The 9222-nt window shown below is 39.8% G+C and overlaps 1 pseudogene; it reads right to left on the bottom strand.

Moving 5' to 3' along the window:
• Nucleotides 1-7104: 7104 nt before the first annotated feature.
• On the bottom strand, nucleotides 7105-8188 carry LOC100968209 (large ribosomal subunit protein uL6-like; annotated as a pseudogene).
• Nucleotides 8189-9222: the final 1034 nt, after the last annotated feature.

Below are 9222 nucleotides of genomic sequence, written 5' to 3'. Positions count from 1 at the left end.
TGACTTCAGCTTGGCAATCACACTGTCATTCCTACAGTATTCTATTGGTGTGCTGAGCAGCCCTATTAATGTGGGAGGGGACTGCATAGAGGCATGGATACCAGGAAGAAGTCAGCCAGATGGCTGGGGGCCGTCTTGGAAGACTGCCACAACATGGTAAAAAACTAGCTCCAAGGTGAACTCTTAGCTAGGTCGGGAATGGCAGGCACAGGATGCTTTAGATTGTTAAGGTTTTATGGATATGTATACATACCTATGAACACATACACATGTATATGCTGAGAGTCTTTCTAAAAGGACACCTAACAAACTGATAGCAGAGAGGGTGAGTTAGGGTACTAGGGTGTGAAGAGTAATGCCTTTTATGATATATCCTTTTGTATAGTTTGACATGTATATTTTTTTTTAGCTAATGTTTGGTCAAAACATGATTTTTTTTCCTTTCCAACTTTTATTTGAGGTTTAAGTGGTGACATATGCAGATTTGTTACATGGGTAAGTTGCATGTCACTGGGGTTTTGTGTACAGATAACTCTGCCACCCAGGCAGTTATCAGTACCTGGATGGCAAAGGTAGTTTTCCATTCCTCACTCTACTTTCACCCTCTGTCCTCAAATAGGCCCCTGTGTCTACTGATCCCTTTTTTGTGTTCAGGTATACTCAAAAAACATTACTTTTGTTAAAAAGCCAAACAAAATTAAAAACTAAAACCAAAACAAAATGACAAAAGAAACCCAAACAATTGTTACACAAACTTGAGTCCAACATACAACCAATCCAAAAAAAGCAAGCTTGTATCAGAATTTGATACTGCTTTTGCTTCTTAGACTAATTACTGATTATGAGTTAAACAGTGTTTTTTTTTTCCTTTGTAGAAAGAAATTTTCCAAAACAACAGTTTTTGTGAATAGTTAATATCTTTTCTGAGATGCACAAAAATTTGGAGGCTTAAGTGGGAAGTTCAGGAAAGTACACAGTGTCATCAATAGCAAATGTATTCAGCAGGCAGAAATAACAAAGAAACATAATGAACTCCATTTTTCTCTTTTAGAAGAACAACTTCTTCTATGTAACCAAAGGCATTTAAAATGCTAATTGACATGGCTTGTGTCTTGAAACAAAGCAGTCAATGACTACAGAATTGCAAAGTTGTTTGCAAACAAAGAACAAATCCTGTTCTCTGAAATGTTTTACTGAATATCTAGACTGTGTTCTTCAAAAGGAAATGGGAGAATTTTTATATTAGCTAGAACAATTATTTAGCAGAAATAATAACATTTCTTTGTTTAGGACCCAAAGATTGGAGCAGTGAATGGGGTTTATGTAGATAACTATCAAAAAAATGGGAGGTGGCAAACTTTTTCTCCATTTTTGACCATTCACAGCTGGTCAGCCACATCAGTGCATCTCAGATGATGCATGGTGACCAAAGTTTCAAAACTTTCCAATCTGTGGTATGACCAATATGCAGCCCATGCCACATGTGACTCATCGGATGAGTTAGACAACATCCAAAGCAGTCCTTTCCCTTTTAAACAAGGTAAGTCAATGGAATACATGCTTGGATATTATGGCAATTTCAAATTGCAATGGAAGGTTCTAAAAACTTTATTTCCATTTTTATACTTATCCCATCCCAGACCCATTCAGACAGTTCACAAAAGGCATTAGTCACCAAGTCAGACAAGTAATACTACAGTAGATTATAGTTAATGGGGAGGAAGTGATTTGGGACAAATAAAGTATGATTGGAAGTATTTGTTTTGTTTCTTTTTGTTTGTTTGTTTGTTTTTGAGATGAAGTCTTGCTCTGTTGCCCAGGCTGGAGTGCAGTGATGTGATCCTAGCTAACTGCAACCTCTGCCTCCCAGGTTCAAGTCATTCTCTTGCCTCAGCCTCCCCAGTAGCTGGAACTGTAAGCACCTGCCACAATGCCTGGCTAATTTTTGTACTTTTAGTGTGAGACGGGGTTTCACCATGTTGGCCAGGCTGGTCTCAAACTCCTGACCTCAAGTGATCTGCCTGCCTCAGCTTCCCAAAGTTCTGGGATTACAGGTATGAGCCACCACACTTGGCCCAGTGTTTGTTTCATATGCACTTATGTCCCCAAAAAAGATATATTCAAATCCTAATCCTTGGTACCTGTGCATACGACTGTATTAGTCCATTCTCACTTTGCTATAAATACCTGAGACTGGGTAATTTATAAAGAAAAAAGGTTTGCTTGGCTCACAGTTCCACAGGCTGTACAGGAAGCATGGCAGCATTTGCTCAGCTTCTGGAGAGTCTGCAGGAAACATACAATCATGGCAGAAGGTGAAGGAAGAGCCAGCACTTCATATGGCCAGAGCAGGAGGAGAGAGAGAGAGGGGGTAGGTGCTACACACTTTTAAACAACCAGATCTTGTGCTAACTCACTCACTATACAGTATCAAGGGAGGATGGTGCTAAACCGTTCATGAGAACTCTGTCCCCGTGATTCAATCACCTCCCACCAGGCCCACCTCCAACACTGGGGATCACAAGTAAACATGAGATTTGGGTGGGGACACAGATCCAAACTGTATCAACAACCTTATTTGGAAATACAGTCTTTGCAGATGTAAGCAGGTTGAAATGAGATCATACTGGATTAGGGCAGGTCCTAAATCCAACAACTGGTATCTCTATAAGGTGAGAAAGAGTTGAAGACCAAAGGAGACATGGGGAAGAAGGCCATTTGAAGATGGAGGCAGAGATTGGAGTGATGCAAATTTGCAGCTGCAAATCAAAGGAACACCAAAGATTGCTGGCAACTACAACAGGGTAGGAAGAGGCAAGAAGGATCCTCCATGTCTAGAGCCTTCAGAGAGAGATAGCCCTGCCATTATCTGTTTTTTAAAAGTTGAGGTCTTTCTCTGTTGCCCAGGCTGGAGGGCAGTGGCATGATTACAGCTCATTGCAGCCTTGTCCTCCTGGTCTCAGATGATCTTCCTGCCTCCCCTGAGTAGCTGGGACCACAGGCAGATGCCACCACATCTGGCTAATTTTTGTATTTTTTGTAGAGATAGGATTTCTCTATGTACCCTAGGCTAGTCTTGAACTCCTCAGCTCAAGTGATCTGCATGCCTTGGCTTCCCAAAGTGCTGGGATGACAGGTGTGAGCCACCGCACCTGGCCAACACCTTGATTTTAAACTTCCAGCTTCCAGAACTTCGTTGTTTTGACAGTTTGTGGTACTTTTTTAAAAATAGTAGCCCTAGGAAACTATACCAGCAGTGGTGTATTAGTCCATTTTCACACATCTATAAAGAAATGCCTGAGACTGGGTAATTAATAAAGAAAGGAGATTTAATTGACTCACAGTTCCATATGGCTGGGGAGGCCTCAGGAAACTTCCACTCATGGCAGAAGGGGAAGCAGGCACATCTTACATGGTGGCAGGTAAGAGAGAGTGGAGTGTGAAGAAGGAACTATCAAACACTTACAAAACCATCAGATTTTGTGAGAACTCACTATCATGAACAGCATGGGGGAAACCACCCCCATGATCCAGTCACCTCCCACCACGCCTCTCCCTTGACATGTGGAGATTATGGGGATTACAATTCAAGATGAGATTTGGGTGGGGACACAGAGCCAAACCATATCAAGTAGACTCTGTGGAACAACTATATTAAGAATTAATATGTACTAGGTAATAAATGGTTTTTATGGCCCAGTAAGTTTAACATGAGTAAAGTTAAGTATTTTATCTCTATAAAAATTTCTTAGGGCTTTTGACCTAAAATTAGCAGCTACAACTGACTAAACACTTCCCTTCTTTCCAGAAAGTATGTTGAAGACATTAGGCACATTAATGCAGTTGATTGATTATCACCACAACTCTATGAAGCTGGAGAATATTACTCTCCCCATTTTAGAGATAATAAAACTGAGGCACAGAATGGTTAAATACTTGCACAATGGGCAAAGCGTAGTGGAGACAAGATTCAAAGCCAGACAGTTGAGTCCAGAGCCTGGGCTGTCCTGCCATGTAAGGAGCCCTGGGGATCTCTAAGGTTTCCCGTCATGATGGTGAATCTATTTTTCGTGTGTGCAGAGAATTCTTGGGATGAATATTCAGTGGAAGATGACTGCTGACCTGTCACTGGACACACATTCTACTGCTTAGAGTAGTATTTCAGGATTCAAGCAGTTTAGGATCCCTGGAAACAATAACTGAAACAATTATCAGTGTCCTCCAGTGGTGGCAAACATATTCAAAGAGCTGAACAAATTATTTTTCTAACTAAACTGTCTCACTTGGAATCACCTTTTTTTTCCCCGCAGGACTTGGGATTTGAACAGGAAGGCACACATTGGTTAGTCACAAATACAGCCTGACAAAAGCAGAATAATAATAAAAAAAACCCTACCCCAGCAAGTGGAAAAAGGAGCTAAATCAATGGGCTGTGAGAATGAAGGAAAGCTGATTTGGGTGTGAAGAAATGGTGTGGTTGTGAGGCATGCCACGTTGCTGAGAGGATGAGCTTGTTTAAAAAAATGAACAACCCAGAAGAAATCAGGGAGACCTAGACACAGAACCAGCGGGATGCAACTATTGGCAAAGGGAAGGAAAGTGGGAAATGGCCAATCACAAGCGTTTAAAAATCCACACATTCAGAGAATGGAGTGGATGGATGACTGCAGAGGAATAAATGATGGTGCTTCTGGTGTTAGAAGGTCAAGATCTGTTTTCCCACTCTCAGAAGATGACTCACTTCTTATTTCATTGAAAATAGTGGAGCCGTCCGAAAACAGTTCCCTCCTATTTTCACCACCAAATCAACCACCCACCTGCATCTGTGCCCATTGATATTCCTTCCTACCTGGCACATGGAATAAATGGCCCCTTCTCATATGTGCTCCCCACCTATGCCCTGGAGGGTGTTCCCTCTCACCCTCTCTAGGACTTTCCTTCTGTAATCTTCCACTTTTTTTTGTGTCATTGTTTTTTCACTCTTTACAGGATCATTCAATCAGTTTATAATCATGCTAAAATTATTTCCCTCTCTGAAATGTTTTCCCTCAAAGCTAAAATCTTCAAACTACAACCCTATATTTCCCGCGCCCCTCCTTTAGAGCAAAACTGAAGAATTCCTCATATTCCCTTTTTCCACTTCTTTACTTCCTGTCTATCTGGAAAGCACTCTAATCAGGCTTTCATCTGGACCATTCCACCGAGTCATTCTCTGTGTCTTTGTCATCATTAGAACGACTTTGGGTCACCTAACACTTTTCTAGAACATATCATCTCTAGAGCATTGTATCTTAGTTTAACATGCAGTCCTTTGGGAATCCAGGTATTTTGCTTGTTTTGGATATTTTATCCTACAAGCTACAAGTATTTATCATGTAACATTAGGACATTTCTCCCCCACCCAAATCTGCAATGATTACATTTATGATTTCTCCAATGCCACTGCCTACTTTATTTTATTTCAAAGAGATATTTAAAAGACCCATTTATAACACTGAACTTTTGTAATTGTGAGGATCATCTCTCCAGAAATAAATACTCAATCTGTATATAAAGAAAAGCAAAAAATAAATGTAAGAAATCAATTATCTTTAGGAGCCTCTCTCTACAAGTATCTTAAACTAGAATTGACTGAGCATCTTTCAGGTGAGGTTTTCCCTAAATTACATTTGGTTTTTCAAAGTAAAGTAATTGAAAAAACTTTGTAAAGACTTGCATGTAAGATGATTCCCTATTCTCTGAATGGTGAGCTTTGGAGAAAACAACTTACCTCATATTCAGGCATGTATGTTGTTTAAGGCTACATAAAAACCAGATGGATTGGTCTGTCACAGTGTTTGAAGTAAACCTTACCCTGTATACTGACAACAATTTCTCATAGGCCCAAACAACTAAACCACTTTTCTGCAAAGCAACACATCTTGATAAAATCCTGCATTCCCTGTCTCATCTCTTTCATTTCCTATATAAAGCGCCTCTTGAACACACAAGTGCCCCACAGAAAAAGTGTCAGACCTTTAATTCCAGGTACTAACTTTAGTATTCCATAACTCATGGGCTCATGAAACCCATTTCATATTTATAACCTGTTTTTAGAAAATTTGTCCTGTCCCCTCTTTCTGAGGTTGGCTTCCTCATCCAGGACATTCAGGTTGTCGTCTCAAATCAGAAATAATAATGAGAGTGCCTGGGGGTACATTTCCTTTAGCACCGGTCTCTGAAGCCCACACATAGTGTGTTCTCATTCCATTGGAATTTGTGGATATTTCTGCCATCTCATTCTGCTACCTCACAATTTTTCAAGAGTTCAGAAATGGATGAATATAGATTTGAGAAGTGAACATGTAGAGTAGACAGGTTCCTGATTAGTAATTTTCATTTTAAAGAAGTTCAACAGATGAAAACCTTTTAGGTGATTTATAAATCTTTCTATCAATAGAGATAAGATTTCTTTTTAAAACGTTTAATTCCTGCTTTTTTTCCGACATCGCTTTGCCTTCCATTACTAAAAACATAAAAAGTACTGCCACAAAGAAGAATAAGTAATATGGTCTACCTATATTCCATAATTTATAGAGTTGGCCCAAGGTCACGTAAACCACCATGTGGCATGACTTCGGTTCACCAATACATAGCCTTCTTTCTATGTAACTGGCCTCCTACTTAAATTCTCCCCATAACATCTTTTGGCTTAAAACATTTAAAACCACAGCCATTATTGCAAAACAACAATAGCAACACAAAGAATATCAGCTATTATTTATTGGATATATACTACCTTTTAGGATATATCTAAGTGATCTACCCAAATTATCTCCTTGCAAGTTAGACACTATAATTAACTCAATTTTTTAGATAAGAAAACTGAGGCTTAAAGAAGCTAAGAACTTCCTAGACAAAGCTATTTAAGTGGAGGGCTTGATGAAAATCCATGCTCTTCCCCTCTTTGTATATCACCCCGTTCTCAGAGCTAAAATGCACCCAGTAGATTCTCTCATCCAACTGCCTCATTTTCAGAATACACAATGGATGCCAAGAGAGGTAGAGTGACTCATTGGAGGTTACACAATAGCTGACTCAAGATCATAGCCTGGATCCTTTTCATTTAAGTCTGATGGTCCAGGTGCAATATGATACTGCATCCAACATGATTAGGATTCTGGAAGACAAGGGACTCATACTGACTTTCCCTGCCCTCAACCCCCAAGGTGAATAGAGGCCTTTTATTGCATCATTAAAATATTGCAAATAGGTCTTAGGAATTATCTAGTATCTTGTTTCTGTAGCTGGACGACTCTTAGATCTTATTCACCAGACTGCAAAACTGTTCTGTTTTCAGTGACATAGATACCATCCCCAAATTTTCTGATAGCCTTGTTTTTAACTGTTGTGATTTGTTCAATCAAAGCAACTGAATTTGAAACAAGTTAAACGTTTACTTCAAGGATTAACTTACCTAGCCGGGCGCGGTGGCTCATGCCTGCAATCCCAGCACTTTGGGAGGCCAAGGTGGGCGGATCACGAGGTCAGGAGATCCAGACCATCCTGGTTAACACGGTGAAACCTCGTCTCTACTAAAAATACAAAAAATTGGCCAGGCGTGGTGGTGGGCGCCTGTAGTCCCAGCTACTCGGAAGCCTGAGGCAGGAGAATGGCAAGAACCCTGGAGGTGGAGCTTGCAGTGAGCTGAGATCCCACCACTGCACTCCAGCCTGGGTGACAGAGCAAGATTCCATCTCAAAAAAAAAAAAAAAGGATTAATTCATCTTTCTGGGCTTGAGATACTGAACAAGAAACACTTGGCCTCATCCAGACCCTGCAGATGTGTTTTTCACCCAAGAAATTTTGGATTTCAACAAGAGACCCATTCTCCTGGATAACAACATTGATGGGGGAGTGAGTATACACAGACATCTTTTAATGAATGTCCAGTGTAACACCCTTGATCATGTTTTGTACCTGACTACAAATAGTGCAAATTGTAGCCAGTTCCTTTCTATTTCCCCACTATTTGCCAACCTGGAGCTGCTTCTTTTGCTTTCTGAGGAGACTGAGTTCTACACTGATATGACTGAAGTTCCTCTGCAGGGTTTCTCTGAAGCTCTTCATAGTTAACTGTGCATCCCTTCAGAGTGATGTCCATGTTTTCTGGAATGTCGGCATTCAGGTTGCTGAGAATGGCCTTCATTCTTGTAATAGATGCAGCAAAGAGACACACTGGCTTTTGACTCAAAGGAAACTGACTTGAAATTGTAGTAGGGTTATGTACAGGCACACACTTAGGAGAGAGAGTAGTGAATTCTTAGTTCCAGTTACTTTTCAGCTTCTTTTAGCTCATTCCCATCATGCTAAGCTGGCAACCTTCAGCCTATACAAAGTGCTCCCATTGATTTAGTGTCTAACCACGTGGTTGTTTGGATAAGACTCAGGAGGAAATCCCTTTTGTTCATCTAATCTTCCTGAACTTTGCTCTAACTTTGCTCATCACATTATATGGAAAGTGAGACCAATAGACTAAGATATATTTAGAGATATTTTGTATGCTGCATTTTCATGTTAGTTATTCAAAGATAAATAGAACGTTTTCTCTTTTAAAGCTTCACTTCTCTATCCAATATCTATCATACATGTATCTATCCATCCATCTATCCATCTATCTAATCTCTAATTAAATTTTTATTTCTATAGCGATCAGATGAAAAGACATACACCAAACCAAACATGTTAAAATAACTGTTTATCTCAAACAGCTAACAGCTGACTTTCTATACACTCTGATTCCAACTATGCTTTTGTTAGGGTTTTGTGAAAACATTTCGCTGAGGCTGATGTAGAATTTTAGAACCACTTCTGAGGTTGACTGCCAAACCTACAAATTAATAAAATTAACAGGGACATTGACTTCATGCAGTGGTTGCACAAAAGAGGCAATTGCACAAAGTATGCCAGAGATTTTGATCAACAAATTTCTTCTAACAGATTGCCCGGCTGGAGTTTCAATCCTTATTTGCCATGGTACTAAAGCATACTATTTTTCATGGATGAAAACAAATGATTGTGTTGAAGAATAATTTGCCACCTCTTCTAGTGGTGTTTGACGGAACTATTCAAAGCCATGTGATCAATGAATTATTTATAAACTACAGTACTAATGCCTCGTAGCAGTGCTATTGTTAAGGGTATGTCAAGCTTCCCAATAGATCCTGGCCTTTTTTATTCCTT

Source organism: Pan paniscus, chromosome 2 (assembly GCF_029289425.2).
Source record: "Pan paniscus chromosome 2, NHGRI_mPanPan1-v2.0_pri, whole genome shotgun sequence".
In the NCBI taxonomy this organism is placed as follows: Eukaryota; Metazoa; Chordata; class Mammalia; order Primates; family Hominidae; genus Pan; species Pan paniscus.
This window is presented reverse-complemented; position numbering and strand designations above follow the sequence as displayed.